The sequence below is a fragment of the Parasteatoda tepidariorum genome, chromosome X2 (genome assembly GCF_043381705.1).
Source record: "Parasteatoda tepidariorum isolate YZ-2023 chromosome X2, CAS_Ptep_4.0, whole genome shotgun sequence".
Taxonomy (NCBI): Eukaryota; Metazoa; Arthropoda; class Arachnida; order Araneae; family Theridiidae; genus Parasteatoda; species Parasteatoda tepidariorum.
The window spans coordinates 45,720,201-45,738,568 of record NC_092215.1 but is presented as its reverse complement, the minus strand read 5'-3'; the positions used below and the strand labels follow the sequence as shown (position 1 = coordinate 45,738,568).

Below are 18,368 nucleotides of genomic sequence, written 5' to 3'. Positions count from 1 at the left end.
TATTACTCCTTTTTTCGAACCAAACGCCGAAAATAATTTAAAGAAAATGGTAATAAGATATACAGTAAATATAATATATTACTTTAAAATACAAAGTGTTCCCATACGTATTATTTTTAACTCAGTTGATACTGGAAAATGTCATCCGTTTATACGATATTTTAATGATGAGAGCTTGTGAGCGAAATATTTAAATGTTCAAGATCAGCGCTAAACATGCCAAGTCACGTACGTTAGATCATTTGGTGAAAGTTTGTTTCCATAAATATAAGGAACTCTCCTTTATTTCGAGAATATATCACCAAAACTTTTAAAGGCGTATATAAACTATTTTGAATACCAATAAAGATGATTTATTGATGACAGTGTAAATTATTTTAGAAAGTGCTTTTGAAATGTGCTTGACAAAAGTTTGTGTAACTCGGGTGTGACGTTTATTAACATAGTCAACCAAAAGCTTTTAATATCACCTTAACAGATACTGCTTCAAGGAAAATACGGAGAAGATACATATTAACTTTAGGGACTGGTTGTTTAGACTTTCAAAATATTTATAATAATATACAGGGTGTTTTGAAATGACCACCATAAATATATATATATATATATATANAATTTCACATGGTTTAACTTTCTTTGCATTTAGAAAACGAATCATATATATATATATATATATATACGAGGTTGAGATAAAAAAAGTTAGATATTGAAAAATTTATGGGAAATTTTGAAGCTATTTATTATTGGAAACATTGTTTGGGACATGCCAGGAAAATGACATTTTGAAGTTCAATTAAATTTTTTAACTATACAAAGCAGTCAATGCTAGTGCAAAGTCATTTTAAAATGCTAACAGCAATGCTATTTATTATTTTTTTTAAAAAAAAAGTTCTTTTAGTATTATAGTATTAGATCTTGGAGAAAGGGACAGTGAATTGTCAGATTTCGTGAGAATCACCCATATATATATATATATAATCTTTGTCAAAAATTAAGTCTAAAAGTATACTTATTATGGTTCTGAGAACTAATGAATCAGTATTGAGGAAGGAAGAATTGAAAATATCAAAACCTATTTGATTGCGTTAAGAAACAGAAAGAGGTTGAAAGCTTAATTTCAGAAATATTTGTAAGTTTTATCAGATTATCAAACTGATCTCGAAGCTTTTAATCCCCCCCCCTAACAAATGATCTTATATATTTCGATAGCGTTTTCGTTTCTTCCTCGCTTATGTATTTGTTTGTGACATGTTTGTGATCACATTTTTGACAATAATTTTAAATCTATACACAGCATTCCTGTATACATAAATTAAAAGCGAGAAATGAATGAAATTCCTAAAACGAGACCTTTTTGTAGGATATTGTTTTTTTTAGATTATTTCACGGATTAAAAAAAATCTGGTAAATTATTGTTCTGTATGGTAATATCAGTTTAGGTTAGAAAAAACCATAATTCTGATAATAATAACCTAAATATACTGCATTTGAACTATTCATTTGGTAATTATTTCGCTCATATGTTATTGGTTTACTGGAAATTCTGGTTTTCAAATTTATAGTTTTTTACTATCACGCATTTAGTAAAAAATAAAAAACCGTAAAAATCTGTAAAGTAAATTTAACCTCATAAGTAGTTTTTATGCCATTCTCTAAGGTATCATGATAAAATTACTAGATTTTGCCACATATACCAAATTTTATAACATATTATAAAGCTATATTTTATTATTATTACCAAAGCGTTTTATGGAATAAATTATTGAACTTTTTGGTATTATCATAGACTAGAAATACCGTAAGTTTTGCCATAGTCTGACAGTTTTGATGCGACTTTTTTTCATTCTAGTATGATTTTTGTAATTTCAGTGATTCTAAATTCTATAGAAAGTAATTTATACCTTAAATTAAAGGCAAACTATTATTGCACAGATTTTGCTATTAACTGAACCCAGAAATTTACATTTTTACAAAACAATCGCTTAAATTTACAGGCACATAAATGCTATGAAAAAATCATAGTATTAAATAGGAAAAATTACCCAACAGTAGATATTTTAACAAATTATTCTATATTTCTGAACAAATGAAAATATCGTTAAAATATTTTATGTCATATGCATAAGCATCGTTAAGTGTAAAATAATTAAGTTTCAGTCACTAGCAATAGATTAAGTTTAGAAATTAGTTTATAAACTATTAATAAAATTTTGTTCGATGATTTTCTCTAAATTAACGTAGGACGGAACTATTCCATTCGAATGGATATAGTTGTTTAATGGAAGACGAACTTGCTTTAAAAGCTAGTCTTAGTTGACTTTCCGGTTAAAAGTCTATAAATTTCAGCTTAAATACTTAGTAATGGGAGTTATTCAACGGAACTACTTTCAATGTATTGGCGTTTATTGCTTAATAGAATTAACGTCTGAATGCTAATATTGAATGAAATGCTTTTGTATAATTCTCTTAAATTCTGTCAATGGCTATTATTAGTTTCACTTCTGTCAGTTGAAAGGAAGTTTTAACTTGAAACTTTGAAATGCAGTAATTTTTGCACCGCATGCCAATTTATCACATTTAAACGGGAGATTTTTCTTGAATATTTCTTAATATTGATCTTCGTTAAACTGTTCTACCCAAAAGTGCATGATGCGTTTGCAATGGCATCTCTTCCGATCATCTTCAGGGATTTTTTCTAGACCGTCGCCAATAGCCTATTGGGAAACTCTAATGTGACGTAAATAAAATATCTACCAACCTATCATCTTTTTTCTCTTTCGGCTGTTGTGGTTTTCCAGTTTTGTTTCGCATTTTTATGTTTTCATTTTTCGTTGCAATTTTAAGTTTTATAATTCAAAACACTTTTGTTTCTTCTTTTTCCCGTCTGGCAGGTTTTGAAAATGGGCTCCTATTTTTGAGTGCTTGAAACACGTCGACTTATTTCCAATTTGTTTATTTTTGAAACTAATGAAGTTATGAATTAAGTAATATCCAATTGCTTGGATTTTTGGGATTATTTATTTAACTCCGTTTATTTAGTTTGCTTAGGATGTAAATAAGCCTAGCTATAATAATTATCTCTTACAACACATTTTTAATATTAACTAATATGAAGTGCCATTTTATTTTCTGTTAAAAAAGTATTTATTTTTTGTCCCTTAAATGACACTGAAAATAATAATCGACCATCGTACTAAAAAAAGAATTTTTAGAATATGAAAGAAAAAATGATGTATTTAAAAGCAAAGCTAAAGTACGTGCACAGCAAACCAAGGAAAAAAACACCTTGTTCAAGAAGCATTTTTTAAACTTTTGCTACTTAATAAAAAAGTTGAAAGAGGAAAAGTAACTTTTTATTTTTCTTCCTGATTTGTTGTCCGCTTTTCTGCGAACATTATTGATTATCCCCAGAGTACCAGATATGTACTTGGGGAGTATTCCAGACTAGCTGGACACCTTGCTTTCTAATGGAGTGAATTTCCGAGGATGTGAGTGCCAAACTTTCCGGCAGAGGTTCATTCGTGCCAAGTTTAGCCAGCGAGTCAGCGATCTCATTCCCGTACAGATCAACGTGGGACGGAATCCACTGCAAATAAATATCCCGCTTCACGGAAAGTTTACTGAGAAGTTGTAAGATTGCCGTTCCAGCCCAATCTCCCACTCTGGGCCATGCACTCAAATATTGGATAGAGCTTCTATTATCCGTTAGGATCCAGATAGGGTCTAGCAGCGAATCCTAGCGGTATACCAGCGGTGACCTATACCAGCTCCTTTTATAATTACTTTTTATATAAATAATCGTTTCTAACTATAATTACTTTTGATGTGTTGTTGTTGACGTAGGCCATTAAAGCAGTGAAGGTGCGATTGTTCTTGTTTTCCAGATGCGCCATCTATGGCCAAGAATTCGACTTCTGCCACACCCATACGAACATTATTACCCGCTTATAGAACGGACCCATTCATACATCCATTCACTTATCCACAGATCGTAATTTTGAACTGAATCAGAGAACGATCAATCTCCAATCCAGTTCCGCCAGAGGTATAATTTGTTATGGGAGCAGGGAGGACTTTGCGACCTGACAGATTTAACGTGTACCAGTTGCCATTTACTACACGGGGAATTACGGTCGACTGGATTCGAACTCCCGTTCATGCGAAAGTGAGCATATCATTTTCATATCATAAGCAATCATTTTCAATTGGGGCCGGGATAGCCAGCTTGGTAGGGCCCTGGGCCCATGTCCAAGAGTTTGTGGGTTCGATCCCAGCAGGTCGAAGACTCCCCGTGTAGTAAATGGCGACTGATACACGTTAAATCTGTCGAATCGTAAAGTTCTCCATGTTCCTATAACAAATCAATACCTCTGGGGTTACTGATCTAGGTGTTTCCTTGTCTTCTGGATTGGTTCAAAATTACAAGGATGCAGAGAACATTAGTAGTCTTAAACCCAAAATTGGGTCGGCTGTTCAACGACGGTTATAAAATAAAATCATTTTAAGAGCTCGCATTTTGTCAAAAATTATAAAATTTCACGACAAAGTTACCTTTACCGAATTCGAACTGTAGCTCGTGTGCGTGTGGTAAAATGTTCTTTTGAAACTATTGNTTGTACTCAGGTAGCTAACCAAAAATGAACAATAACGTTTTATATAAATAAACGTAATTCCTAACAACCGCCAAAATGAAATTGTACTCAGGTAGCTAGCCAAAAAGAATAGTAACGCTTGATATAAATAATCGTAATTCATAACAACCGCCAAAATGAAATTGTACTCTGGTAGCTAGCCAAAAATGAATAATAACGTTTTATATAAATAATCGTAATTCATAACAATCGCCAAAATGAAATTGTACTCAGGGAGCTAGCCAAAAATGAATAATAACGTTTTATATAAGTAATCGTAATTCATAACAACCGCCAAAATGAAATTGTATTTAGGTAGCGAGCAAAAAATGAAAATTCTCACAGCTGAATGAACTGTGAAAGATTATAGTTGCTTTCAGAAACAATAAAATAGTTTTGGTAAAATTAAAAAAAAAATCTTTATGCAGATATTGCTACATAAAGAGGTATAAGGTTTTAACCATGCGATGATAATCTGCATCGTTTGGCATTTAAGGGTTAAAAAGCGTGAAAGAAATACATTGGAGTTGCAAAAATAATACAGAAAAGTGTAAATATCGATATTTTTTATAAATATATAAAAGTGTTTCTGGACCTTCTCAAAATTCTTTCGTTAGGTTGCAATATTTTCAAGAAATATTTTTGAAGAAATATGACAAATATTCTAAAGGAATATTTTTGAGACATGACTGAAATTTGATATGTTGCTATCTGAAATATAAATTCAGAAAAGTGGGTAAATTAACATGGGAAGGCAAAATGACTCCTCGAGTTTGTATAGCGCTTTCACTGCGCTGTAACTGAGCAAGACAGTCACTAAAATGTCAGTGTTGGCTATGACTTTAGAAAAGATTGTGTTGTTTTGTTTTTGAAAACTATTTTGCTGTTTTTTCGTAAATTTGCTCTGGAGAGGGCAGAAATATTTCTAAAAATTGATAACAAAAGTAGAAATAATTCTAGATAATGATATTAAAAAATAAACTTTACTAGAATATTTCAAATAATCAAAAGTTTTATTCCTTTTAACCTTTAATTTATGTCCAACATTTCCGTCGAAATATTTTCGTCAATTCTACAGAATATTATACAGGTTGAGTTATTTAAAACTACTGTCCCCATTTAACGCTTTTTCATTTCTTCATAAGAAACATAAGTTTTTCTTTGACACTTGTCAAGTTTTGCGCGACACTTACAAGAAACATAACCCAAGCACCAACAGGAAAAAGTCTTTTTTTTTAAGTGAAAATATTTCATAAAAAATGGAAATGCATTAATTTATTCATTTTTTCATTTTTAAAAAACCTACTTTTTTCTCTTTCTCTTATTACCTATTTTTTTCGTTTTTTATATGTTTCAAAAACGGTATCTCTAAATGTCAAATTGATAATCTCAATATTAAAGACGTTGTGCAAGTTTTTAATTTATTAATATTAATGAATTATTAACGTAGCGGAATTTTAATGGTTTAGGGGAACGTTAAAATTATAAAAAACTATTGATGAAGATTTATATTTTTTAACCTTTTTTCATCTATCAGGAATATTCTCAATTTAAAAAAGAATGTTTAGATGCAAAAGCTCATGTAAAGACTCAGAAAAATCAATGTGAATTATAAAAGCTTCTATCGTATTGTGGATTTGGTTTATTTTTTTCAAAATGAATTAGTTTAGAGCATAGGGAAATTTGACTTCTCGAAAAAAAACTACTGAGAAATAGAATTCGAAGAAAACTTATTAGTGTCTAACGTCTCATTTGTATCTTAAAAGTATCACAAATGTTTTATTATTTTGCAATAAAAATATAGTTTCTTCTACCATAAGATATTGCCGAACATGAACTCATTTGCATCTAGCATAGTTCTTATTTTAAACGTATCACAAGTGTTACAGTATTTAGCATCAACAAGATAGTTCGTTCTACCATAAAATATTGCCAAACATTAACTAATTTGTATCTAGCATAGTTCTTATTTTAAAAGCATCACAAGTGTTACAGTATTTAGCATCAACAAGATAGTTCGTTCTACCATAAAATATTTCCAAACATTAACTAATTTGTATCTAATATAGTTCTTATTTTAAAAGAATCACAAGTGTTACAGTATTTAGCATTAACAAGATAGTTCATACTACCATAAAATATTGCCAAACACTAATGCAATTGTATCTAGCATAGTTCTTATTTTAAAAGTATCACAAGTGTTACAGTATTTAGCATCAACAAGATAGTTCGTTCTACCATAAAAAATTGCCAAACATTAACTAATTTGTATCTAGTATAGTTCTTATTTTAAAAGAATCACAAGTGTTACAGTATTTAGCATCAACAAGATAGTTCGTTCTACCATAAAATATTGCCAAACATTAACTAATTTGTATCTAATATAGTTCTTATTTTAAAAGAATCACAAGTGTTACAGTATTTGGCATCAACAAGACAGTTCATACTACCATAAAATATTGCCAAACACTAATTCAATTGTATCTAGTATAGTTCTTATTTTAAAAGTATCACAAGTGATACAGTATTTAGCATCAACAAGATTGTTCGTTCTACCATAAAATATTGCCAAACATTAACTAATTTGTATCTAATATAGTTCTTATTTTAAAAGAATCACAAGTGTTACAGTATTTAGCATTAACAAGACAGTTCATACTACCATAAAATATTGCCAAACACTAATTCAATTGTATCTAGCATAGGTCTTATTTTAAAAGTATCACAAATGTTACAGTATTTAGCATCAACAAGATAGTTCGTTCTACCATAAAATATTGCCAAACATTAACTAATTTGTATCTAGTGTAGTTCTTATTTTAAAAGTATCACAAGTGATACAGTATTTAGCATCAACAAAATAGTACGTTCTACCATAAAATATTGCCAAACACTAACTCATTTGTAACTAGCATAGTTCGTATTCTAAAAGTATGACAAGGGTTACAGTTATATTCAAGTGATTCATATTTGAAGACTTAGGGGAAAGAACTTAATCTGTCCTTTTTACGCAAAAAAGACGATTGGATCATCATTTTGAAGATTATGAAGTTTCGAAAAGTTAATAACGTGAAAAATTGGTTCTCCCTTTGAGTTATTACACAATGAAGATGTGCTATACATGGAAATACTGTTCCTTTCCACGCTTAAAAACTTTTTTTTTCTCCGAACCAGCTTTTATGAATATAAACCGTTGTTATTTCGTGGTATTCATGCGATATTTTTGAGCCCCTAAGGTTAATGTGTCGATATATGGGTGATTCTCACGAAATATGACAATTTACAGTCACTTGCACCAAGATCTAATACTAAACTACTAAAAGAACTTTTTTTTAAAAAATATTGAATAAATAGCCTTGCTGTTAGTATTTTAAAATAACCTAGTACTAGCATCGACTATTTTGTATATTTAGAAAATTAAATTGAACTTCAAAATTTCATGTTTCTGGCATGTCACAAACAATATTTCCAATAATAACTAGCTTCAAAACTTCCCATAAATTTTTCAATATCTAATTTTTTTATTTTTACCGGTGTAAGCATTTTTAGAATATACGCAGAGGATATTATTTACAAAAACTTCGTTTAAAATTATTTTTTCTGTCAATAATTTGTTTGTCACAAGAAAATCTGTCATTTTCCCGACTACTTTTATTTAGTGGTTTATAACCAAAATATATAGAGCCAGCAATCAATATCTTATGTTAATAGATTGATTAGATACCCTCCTATCTGAACATGTCTTGTTGCTGTTGTTGTTGCTAATTTACGTCGCACTAGAGCTGCACAATGGGCTATTGGCGACGGTCTGGGAAACATCCCGGAGGATGATCCGAAGACATGCCATCACAATTTCATGTCTTGTTGCATGAATAACGAACCAACTTTCTTGTTAAAAATCTATTTCAAAATTTTTTTCAATGTGAGTAGGTTTTTGTGTAGTCATTTTTCTGGCTTCTTGAAATCATTAATAACATAAACTACATGGATTTATCTGAGTTAATTTAAGACATCCTGTTGTTTTCTGCAGAATATAAACGTCTCGGAACAAAATATTAAATTAAAGTAAAGTTATATGCTATAAAATGGCAAATTTGTCATTATCCTGGCTGTTATTTTCCTGGCTTATGAATGCCAGGACATTGTAGTGTTACCAGAAATTTTATTAAACTGCTAATATTCTGAAGAGGGAAAGCAAATATTAACCTAATACCAAGTTTATGTATGATTGTAATAAGATTGAATGTAATCAAAGTTATTTATTTATTTAATGATTGATTATTTTATACAACTTTAATCTGTACATATCAGCAACAAAATTTTTTTCTGATTCTTTCTAAAGCAGATAAAAGAATTAATTTAAGTTATTCATGGTCCATCTAACATAAAGGCTTAGGTTTTGTTACTAACTAATAGCTTAAAATGACTGTTTTTTCAAACTTTTAAGCTAATATGTCATTTTCCTGACATCAAACTGCGGTGAATTTCTATTTTATTTTTTTCCTGAGCAAATATCAATAAACTACACTGCTGTCTGTAAGATATTAATAAATGTAACTAAATAAATATACAAAAAAAATTTAGATTGTTTTGAAGATTTTAAATTTGAAGAAATTTTTTGGTCTGAATTGTCATGTTTCCTAAGAATCACCCATATATTTAAAAAATGACAACAGTTTTTTTTTTTTTTTTTACAAATACGAAAACATAATGACCTGGTGTTCTACTGATAATTAGTTAATTTTAGACCTCGGAAAAATACCAAATTATTTCGACTAGGAACGCATAATTGAATTTCATTTGTAAATTACGTATAACATTTAATGAATAAACGTCTAAACAATAAATGCTTCACACATTTTTTCTCGCAGTTTGATTATTTTACTCATTATAATTCCTTTTCGTTTGAAACTCAAACTACGAATACCAAAAATATTTAAATTGAAAATTATGCATAGAATATAAGACTGTATGCGACGTAATTTGATATTAAATAAATAGTTTTACATAATCGTAGTTAAAATAGCTTACAAAACATATAAAATAAAAAATAAATAAATTATTTACTACGAATATGTGAAATAAGAAAAGCCTCTTTTTCCGTCAAATATTAGAAAAGAAACCAGTTTTTCTGATGATATATAATTTTATTTCTTTCTCTAATTTAAATTGCGTTTGCGTATAATGTTTTTGAATAACTCCCAAATAACTTTTTGTGTTTTTTTCTAATATTGCAAATGTGCGCTTAATATAAAATTATTTTGTTCTCAGGAATATTTTTAGCAGGGCACCTCTTTCAATTAGAAATTATTTTTTAATTTTATAGATAAAATAATAATAAATTATTTATTTTGGACAGCATGATTAAGTTGCATTTATAAACTATAGATACAACAAAATTGAATAAATTATTAAAAAACAGTGCTTTTATGTACACACAATTTGGCTATTTTTCTCAATAAAAATTTATTCCATTAACACTTACAATACAAATCCTGAAAATATTTCAATTGGGTGCTATATATTTTTGATTTCTCTTTCTTTAAGCCCAGTATTGATTTAAAGTACTTATAGAAGTATACAATGCAATTTTATATTAATTGATCATAATCATGCATTGTCAAAAAAGTTCTGAAATTACAGATCTAAGCCTAATTACTTGATAAAATATTGTCTTTTAAACATAATTACTTGTATGTGAATGAAAGAAGATTTTTTCCCTTTTTTTAATTTTATTTTTAAATTTGGCTTAAATTACGCTTGTGTGCACTTTTTTAATCGCTGCCAAATAGACCTCTCCTTTTGTGTTTTTTTCTCTATTATTATAAAAGTGTCTATTACATAACATTCTTTAAAATATTGATCTAATGTTCAATTAAACATTATTAATTAATTTTAGTCATGCTGGGAAATAGCAATTTTTTGGAACCCATAAATTCGTGCAAAAATGAATTAATTTAAAAATGTATCTAATTTACATAATTTTCCATATAATTATACTACTATTTGTCAATATAATTTTAATTTGGGAAAAAATGAACTATGAATACCTAAAATATTCAAATTAAAAAATTATGCGGAGAATATACTTTAGATTTTTCTTTCTTTAATCGAAGATAATTATTGAATGAATTTAAGACTTTACGAACATAATGTAATTTAATATTTATAAAACATTTTATACAATTTTATTACTATGAAGTTAAATTCTGAAAATGACAGATAGGATGAAAAATAAAAAGAGTATCTTATAAACATGACTATTAGTACGTGAACTAAGAGAAACATCTTTTTCATAAAAAATACAAGCTTTTCAATAGTATATAATTTTATTTCTTCTTTTTCTTTAAATAGCGCTTGTTTGCAATATTTTTGAATCACTTCCAAATAGACCACTCTTTTGGTGTTTTCTCTACAATTGCAAACGAGTCTTTTACATAACATTCTTTTGTTCTGAAGAATATATGAAGTTACTAACCATGAATGAAACATGAGAACCTACTTTTCCGCACGGGTGATTTTGAGTACAAGAACGTCAAAAAAATATATAACTTGTCTATAAACTAGAAATGTTTTTACAAAAAAACTAAGTAAAGCTTAAAAATAGTGTGAGTATCATAAACATTTAATAAAGGCTTTCTTGAAGATTACAGTTTTTTAAATATAATAAATATTTTTATTTGAATTGTTGTTTATAGTTAACACAGAAAGGAAACCTCTGAAAGGAAAATTTACGTAATGAAAATTATCACTGAAGAGAAATATGCTAGAATAAAATTTTTTGACATTGCATTATACTTTAAATTAAAAAAAGTTTTCCTTCAGTTCTATATAGACTTTGCATGACTCATAGATTAACCTTCTACCTGCTTTAACAATCTTGACTGTGGCTGGGATAGCCTGGTTGCCAGGGAGATGAACTCGCGTTGGTGAGAATATTAGTTCGAATCCGGCCGGCCGAAGATTCCCCGTGTAGTAAATGGTGACTGGTGCAGGTTAAATCTGTCGGTGTCACAAAGTCCTCCAAGTTCCCACAGCAAAAAAATGTCTCTGGGGGTACTGAATTGGAGATTGATTTCTCTCTGGTTCAGGTCAAAATTATGATCAGTGGACGAGTGAATGGGTTCGTCCTATAAACGGGTGTGACGTATAGGTGCGGCAGAAGTCAAATTCTTGGCTATAGATGACGCCACTGGAAAATAACAAAACTCGCAGCCTTTCTGCCTTAATGATCGACGACAACAACAACAATCTTGATTTTCCAGGATGTCCATGACCGAACTTTTATAATGGGAACATAGTTTAAAAAAAATTGCGTCTGCAGTTTAATAAGAGAAAATCAATTAAATTTAGTTTGAGTTTAGTTTGAGCTTGAATTAAATTAGTTTAGAGGGGATGCTTAAAAGGATCCTTTCACGCCTATATTTCGTTTTGAGATACGGTACTGATCACCATGTTTCCGGAACAAAAAGTTCGGTATTTTTAAAATATGCTTTTATAATATGTGATAAGTAAATGTGGTAATTTTGTTATGATAAGTTAGAGTGAGGTATAGAAATAAGTGGGTAAATTTAGTTTTTACTTTTATTTTAAAACCAGAATTTACAGTAAACCTTTACTATAAAAACGTAAAAATATATAAAAATAAAAATGGAAATATATATAGATATATATATAAATTATTTTTAGCAGAAGTGTCAGTACCCTACAGTACGGGGGCATACCCTCAATATAGAAAGTATTGTTAATTAGTTCTGCACCTGCCGGTAACATTCGAAACAATTTGAATTATTTGTTTTCGTTTTTCCCCAGATTTTATTGTTTTTCTATAAACAGTGCAGCAAACGGCACATTTTTTCTCAAATCTTGTATATACTTTACAGTAAATGTTCAATATTTCCGTAGAGACTACGTGATAAAATAATATTTACCTGAAAAACTTTCTGAATCTTTTTTACCGCGTTATAAATTGCCATCTTTCATTGTTGAGTATGATATACATAGAGAGGGGAGAAAAAAAGAAAAACTAATTCAGTGATTAAGCGTTCGCGAATTGCCCCTTCATCATTCTCAACCCTTTTTTCTTCAATTTACTATACGATTTCGAAATTCCGAAATTTGATTAGCGAATTAGGAGAGGGTGATCAAAATCTTGGAAATAAAGAAAACTTTTCAACTAATACGGGGTCGCAAAATGCGTTGAGAGGGTTAAAATCCAGGTCATGTTGAAAATAACTGCAAAAGATATTATCAACTTGCTAAACATAAAAACATTTATTTGGTTGATTATTACAGAGCCGTTTGAATTAGCACTTGTTGACTTTTTCGCACAGCTATACAACGACGCATAAACGATTCCTGGTTGTGCTCGAAAATGCCAGATGTGTTTTAAATATCTTTCAGGGTGACGATAGTTCCGTAGTATGTCTATAGGTGTTGTATAAACTAGTAATTTGAATTGATCCTATAGAAAAAAGTCTCATGATTGAAATCTGGAGAACACGGAGGCCATGCAACGTTTCCCGCACTTTCTTGGTATTGTTACACTGAGGATATTACTTACCTTGAGGGGCATAGTGTACAAGTGCATCACTTCAAAGCGAATAAAAATTAAGCTCTTAATAAATTAGACAACTGATTTAAATTTGACGTATAATTGTAAATTTAAACTATTTAACTAAATTCTTCTGTGAAATGATGGTAGGGCATGCTTCAAAAGTTAACAAATGTTTTTGGATCATTATTAGAAGTTTAAAGGTGGATAATTGCGGGATTTCCAGATGGTGAAAATATGGAGGCCAAGACGGCGGTTTGTTTATATGAAGTGCACTGTTCAAATATGAAATTTTGTCAAATTTAATTGAGAAATTGGCCCATAGCCTATAACAAGTAAGTTTCTCAATCCTCTTTACTGATTAATAAAAAATATTGATTCTGGTCGACTATTTAATTTCATCTTCTTGTCGGGTTGATTTGACTTACTCCTCTTATAAACTTTTATAAAATGCATGTATGTATTTAGTGGTGTAATTAAGATATTTATGCTCTAATAATTTACTTAAATTTGTCGATTGTCTGAGGGTTGNACAAAAGTTGTTCGAGAAAGAAGCACATCGAAACAAATTATTGCCTGTTTCTTCGGTATAAACGGTCATGTGGCAACAGTGGCGTTAGAGCAACGCAGGACGGTCAATTCTGAATGGTACACGACCATTTGTTTGCCAGAAATCATCGGAGAAATTCGAAAAAAGCAGAAGAACAAGCGAATCACTCTTCATCATGACAATGCGAGCTCTCACACATCGACTCAAACAAAGACATTTCTGACGGAGCGAAAGATCGAACTGATGGGTCATCCGCCGTACAGCCCTGATTTGGCACCCAATGACTTCTTCTTATTCCCACACATCAAATATAAATTGCGTGGACAACGATTTTCGACCCCCGAAGAAGCGGTTGATGCATTCAAAACGCATGTTTTGAGGTTACTCGTACCTCAATCGGACTGGAAAAAGTGCTTTGTAAATTGGTACAAACGCATGCAAAAGTGTATTGATTATCATGGAGAATATTTTGAAAAACAATAAAACCAATTTCGATCCTACATGTATGTTTTTTCATTATTAGGCCAGAAATATAAATAGCAACCCTCGTATAAAATAATTTTATAATGTTTAACTTTTTTTCAGTTTGGTTTCTGTCAAATTCATATTGATATTCTGTGTATTTGTTGATTTACAAAAATAATTATATTTTTAGAAATATTGCAACCTAAATTAATGAATTTTGATCAAGATTTTTCGTAAACTGATTCTTATATTATGCTATTGTAATTATAAATTTTAGAATAGCAAGCAGACTTTACACCAGGTAGTGTGGAAGAACTACACAACATGCTGGCGGCTACTTTACATTAGGCAATGTGAAGGAACTACACTAGATGGTGGTGGCTACTTTACACCTTGTAGTTTGAAAGAACTACACAAGATGGCGGCGGCTACTTTACACCAGGTAGTGTGAAAGAACTACACAAGTTAGTGGCTGCTACTTTACACTAGGTAGTGTGAAAGAACTATACAAGATGGTACCGGCTACTTTACACCATCTAGTGTGAAAGAACTACACAAGATGGCGGCGGCTACTTTACACCAGGTAGTGTTAAAGGACTACGCAAGATGGAGGCGGCTTTTTTCCTCCAGGAAGTGTGAAAGAACATTCTAGACTACAAAAGGAGGTATCCTTGATTTTTATGACTACTTTGGTGTAACGTAGTTTTGGTTTTGAGATTCATATTTTTATATAACTGAATATCTTTAAACAGTAATAGGCACAGTATAAAAGTAAGCAAATACTGCCTTCTTGCTATTTACCTTCTCTGGAGATTTTCTTTTTACTAATTCATTTCATATTGATTTTTATAAAGATAATGTATTTTCATTCATATGAATCAATTGCTCACAATATAATTGAGTAATTGTGCTCACATTTTTACTTTTCTTTCAAAATAACGTTTATAATTATTTTGTAAGCACCTACTTTGCTTAAAAGTTGCTTTAAAAAAGTACAGGAAGTGTAACTTTTATAAAATGGAAGTTATACTTTGATAACATAGCTTATTAATGATTTTAAAATGAAAAGATAGATCATAAACTATAATTTTATGTTATATTTAAAAAAATGATTTGCCAATGTATATTTGGACCGTCTCAACATAGCTAAACTACTTCATATCTCAAATATTTATTATATATTTAAGATTGCAATATTTGTTATCCCTAACCTATGACCCTTGGCAGCCCTTACCTATTTATTAACAGTTCTATCAAAAATTAGTTTCTTATAATGCAATTTCATAAAAATTCGTTACGTAAATTATTCAGTTCCTTTTATTTTATCAGTTAGTTTCAGTTTGTGTTTTCCACGACGAAGACGGTGGCACGTATTCAAGAAATAATTGACCATTAACTCGCATCGTTTAATGTCTAGACAAAACGTGAGAGATATTAGATGAAAATTATAGATTTTGCAGTTAACGTATCCCTTAATAAACGTTTGCGAATGCTTTTGTCATTAGTAATGGATTTAAAGATGGAAAAATATAATTATTGAATTCTGAAATGATTATTTACCATACATGCATAGAAGAAAATAAATTCACTGCATAATCAGGGTAATACTTAATTTAAAAAAAAAAGTTTGCATAGTAAAGGACGTCAAGCGTTCTGTTTAAATTTAATTTTTTTTTAAATTGAAGATTTTTACATATCACAGCAGTATTAAAATTTTGATGCTATTGGGTTCCAAGGAGTAAGATATTTCTATCACAGCACTTTGTCTTTTGCAGAGAGTGTTTTAAGAAGAACAATTCCTTTTTTTAAATTAAAAGTTGATAAAGTGAAAAATTAGTTTTAGTATTTCTTTTGTAGAAAATAGATAGTTCTGTTTATCATAATATATTAATAACCGGGTGACTAAGCCCCCTGTTCGCTGCCGCTCACCAACCCCAATAATTGCTTCGCAATAATTGCTGTTTCTTGGCAGTAAACAGTTTTTTTTTGCGTAAGTTGAAATTATTCACTTAACATCTATATACAGTACAGAACCCGCTATCGGGAAATCAGAAAACCGGAAAACCAAAAAACAGGAACGAAATTCGATAAATTTTCTCGCCATTTTTTAAAAAAAAAATTTTTTTTTCCTCATAAAATTTTGGGATTTTTTTTTTTAAAATATGTTTACCCTACCATCATTTTATAAATAATCATTAGTGTATTACTTCATCGTTTTTTCTTCTTTTTAAGATTATTTCCAAATACTTTTTTTTTAAGTTGGGTTTAACAATAAAAAAAACGGCTTTTTGTAGCGACTCAGAAAACCGGAAAAATCAGTTATCCGGAATAGCGATGATCCCGATCATTCCGGATAATGGGTTCCCTACTGTACTAAAAAGAATTATGTTTGCCTACGTTCGTGCTTCCACTTCTCTCGTTCAAATATTATTATCTCTTAGTATTATCATTATTTAGATCTATTGGAGAACATAAGTAATCATTTTTTTAAAATGACATTTATACTATTATAACATTAAACATTGTATAACATTATATTTTACCGACAAATTTGGAAAGTTCACAACCGTAATAAACAAAATTGATATTTAATATATCCACCCGTTTGGTAAGCGAAAATACGCTTACCAAACGGGTGGATATATTAAATATGAATTTTGTTTGCACCACTTTCTGAATGAAGCTGATCCGTTAAGTTCTAAATCACTAAACGAATCTCTATAACTCTAATTTATAACAAAATATTTTATTTTATAACCCTCGTTGTACAGCTGACCCAATTGTTTTGGATTTACGACTACGAATGACTCCGTAGACTTGTCATTTTGTACCCAATCCAGAAGACAAGGGAATTCCTGGTTTAAGTATTGGGAGAAATTTTGCCTTCGTGGAGGACTTTTCGATGGAATTTACCCTCATTTGAGTTACATGGAGAGGAAAACCACGAAAACCTCCCATGGTTAGTTTGATGGCAAGAGGACTCTAACCCATGATCCGTCTGTCATTGAGGATATTTTAAGTCAGCACTGTGTGTAGCGTATCTACCATTACAAAATTACAATTCACTAGTATATAAGACATGTTAACTCGACTCTATGTTGGGGTACCTTTTCATAGATGAAGGTTGACATGGTCTGTAACTCCACCCCCCACATTGGTGACCTTCGGACGTGATGTGAACACGCCTACCTTGGCAAAAACGCCCACTTTGATCTGGATACGCCTACATCGGCAGTAACGCCTACTTCGTTGGATGGTCCACATTGAACAGTTGACTTGCTACTTGTGACTGCATCATTATCCACCTCCTCACGCAGTTGCTNCACGAATTTTATTAACATAATTTTCAATAAGACATGTTAACTCGACTCTATGTCGGGGTACCTTTTCATAGATGACGGTTGACATGGTCGATAACTACTCTCCCCACACTGTGGTCGGTGCAAATCGGATGCGGAATTCTTATCGACCAGCCATCGATGGGATTCGAACCCGGTTCAGCACATTTGAAGGCGAAAGCTCTATCCCCTGATCCATCACTTCTCATAACAATATATTAATGTTTTTCGCATGAAAAATAATATTTGTAAAACGGTTAATAAGATTAGACACCTATTTAAATAACTTTATTTTAAAATGTAGCGCAGCATTTCGTTAAAGTAATAATTTAAAAAAAAGGAATTCTCTTAGTTTTAAACTCTTAAATCAAAAGCGTAATCAGTACAAGAAAATACCTTTAAATTAAGGATACGAAATATTTATAGAATAACAATACTTTCATAACTTTTATTAATTTTATGCTGATGACAACCATATCAATACGAAAATAAATAAGGGAAATCTGGATCCTACCACGTGATTTTCCAGCCAGTAGAAATGCACCGACAACAATGGAAAATTGCGACACCATCATTTGATTTTTGTGCATAATTAAATATATATATTTATATTTGCGTCTGAAACTAAAGCACAATGCCTTTTCAAAGCTATAAATGTAGATAACAGAAGGAAAAATCAATTTGGTAGAGAAAACAATGAAAGTATTCATTTCTAACTAGTTAAATATTTTCTAGTTAAATATTCATTAGTTACGTATTGATTATAAATTAGTCAAATATTCCTTTTGTGAACTGTTAACTGAGCTTGAAACTAAAACGTAAATATTTTC

The 18,368-nt window shown here is 30.3% G+C and overlaps 1 protein-coding gene across 1 annotated transcript in view; it reads right to left on the bottom strand.

Annotated features, from left to right (window-relative positions):
- Positions 1-18,368, bottom strand: part of LOC107438141 (uncharacterized) — a 271,632-nt gene that overhangs the window by 16,198 nt on the left and 237,066 nt on the right. The window lies entirely within an intron of this gene.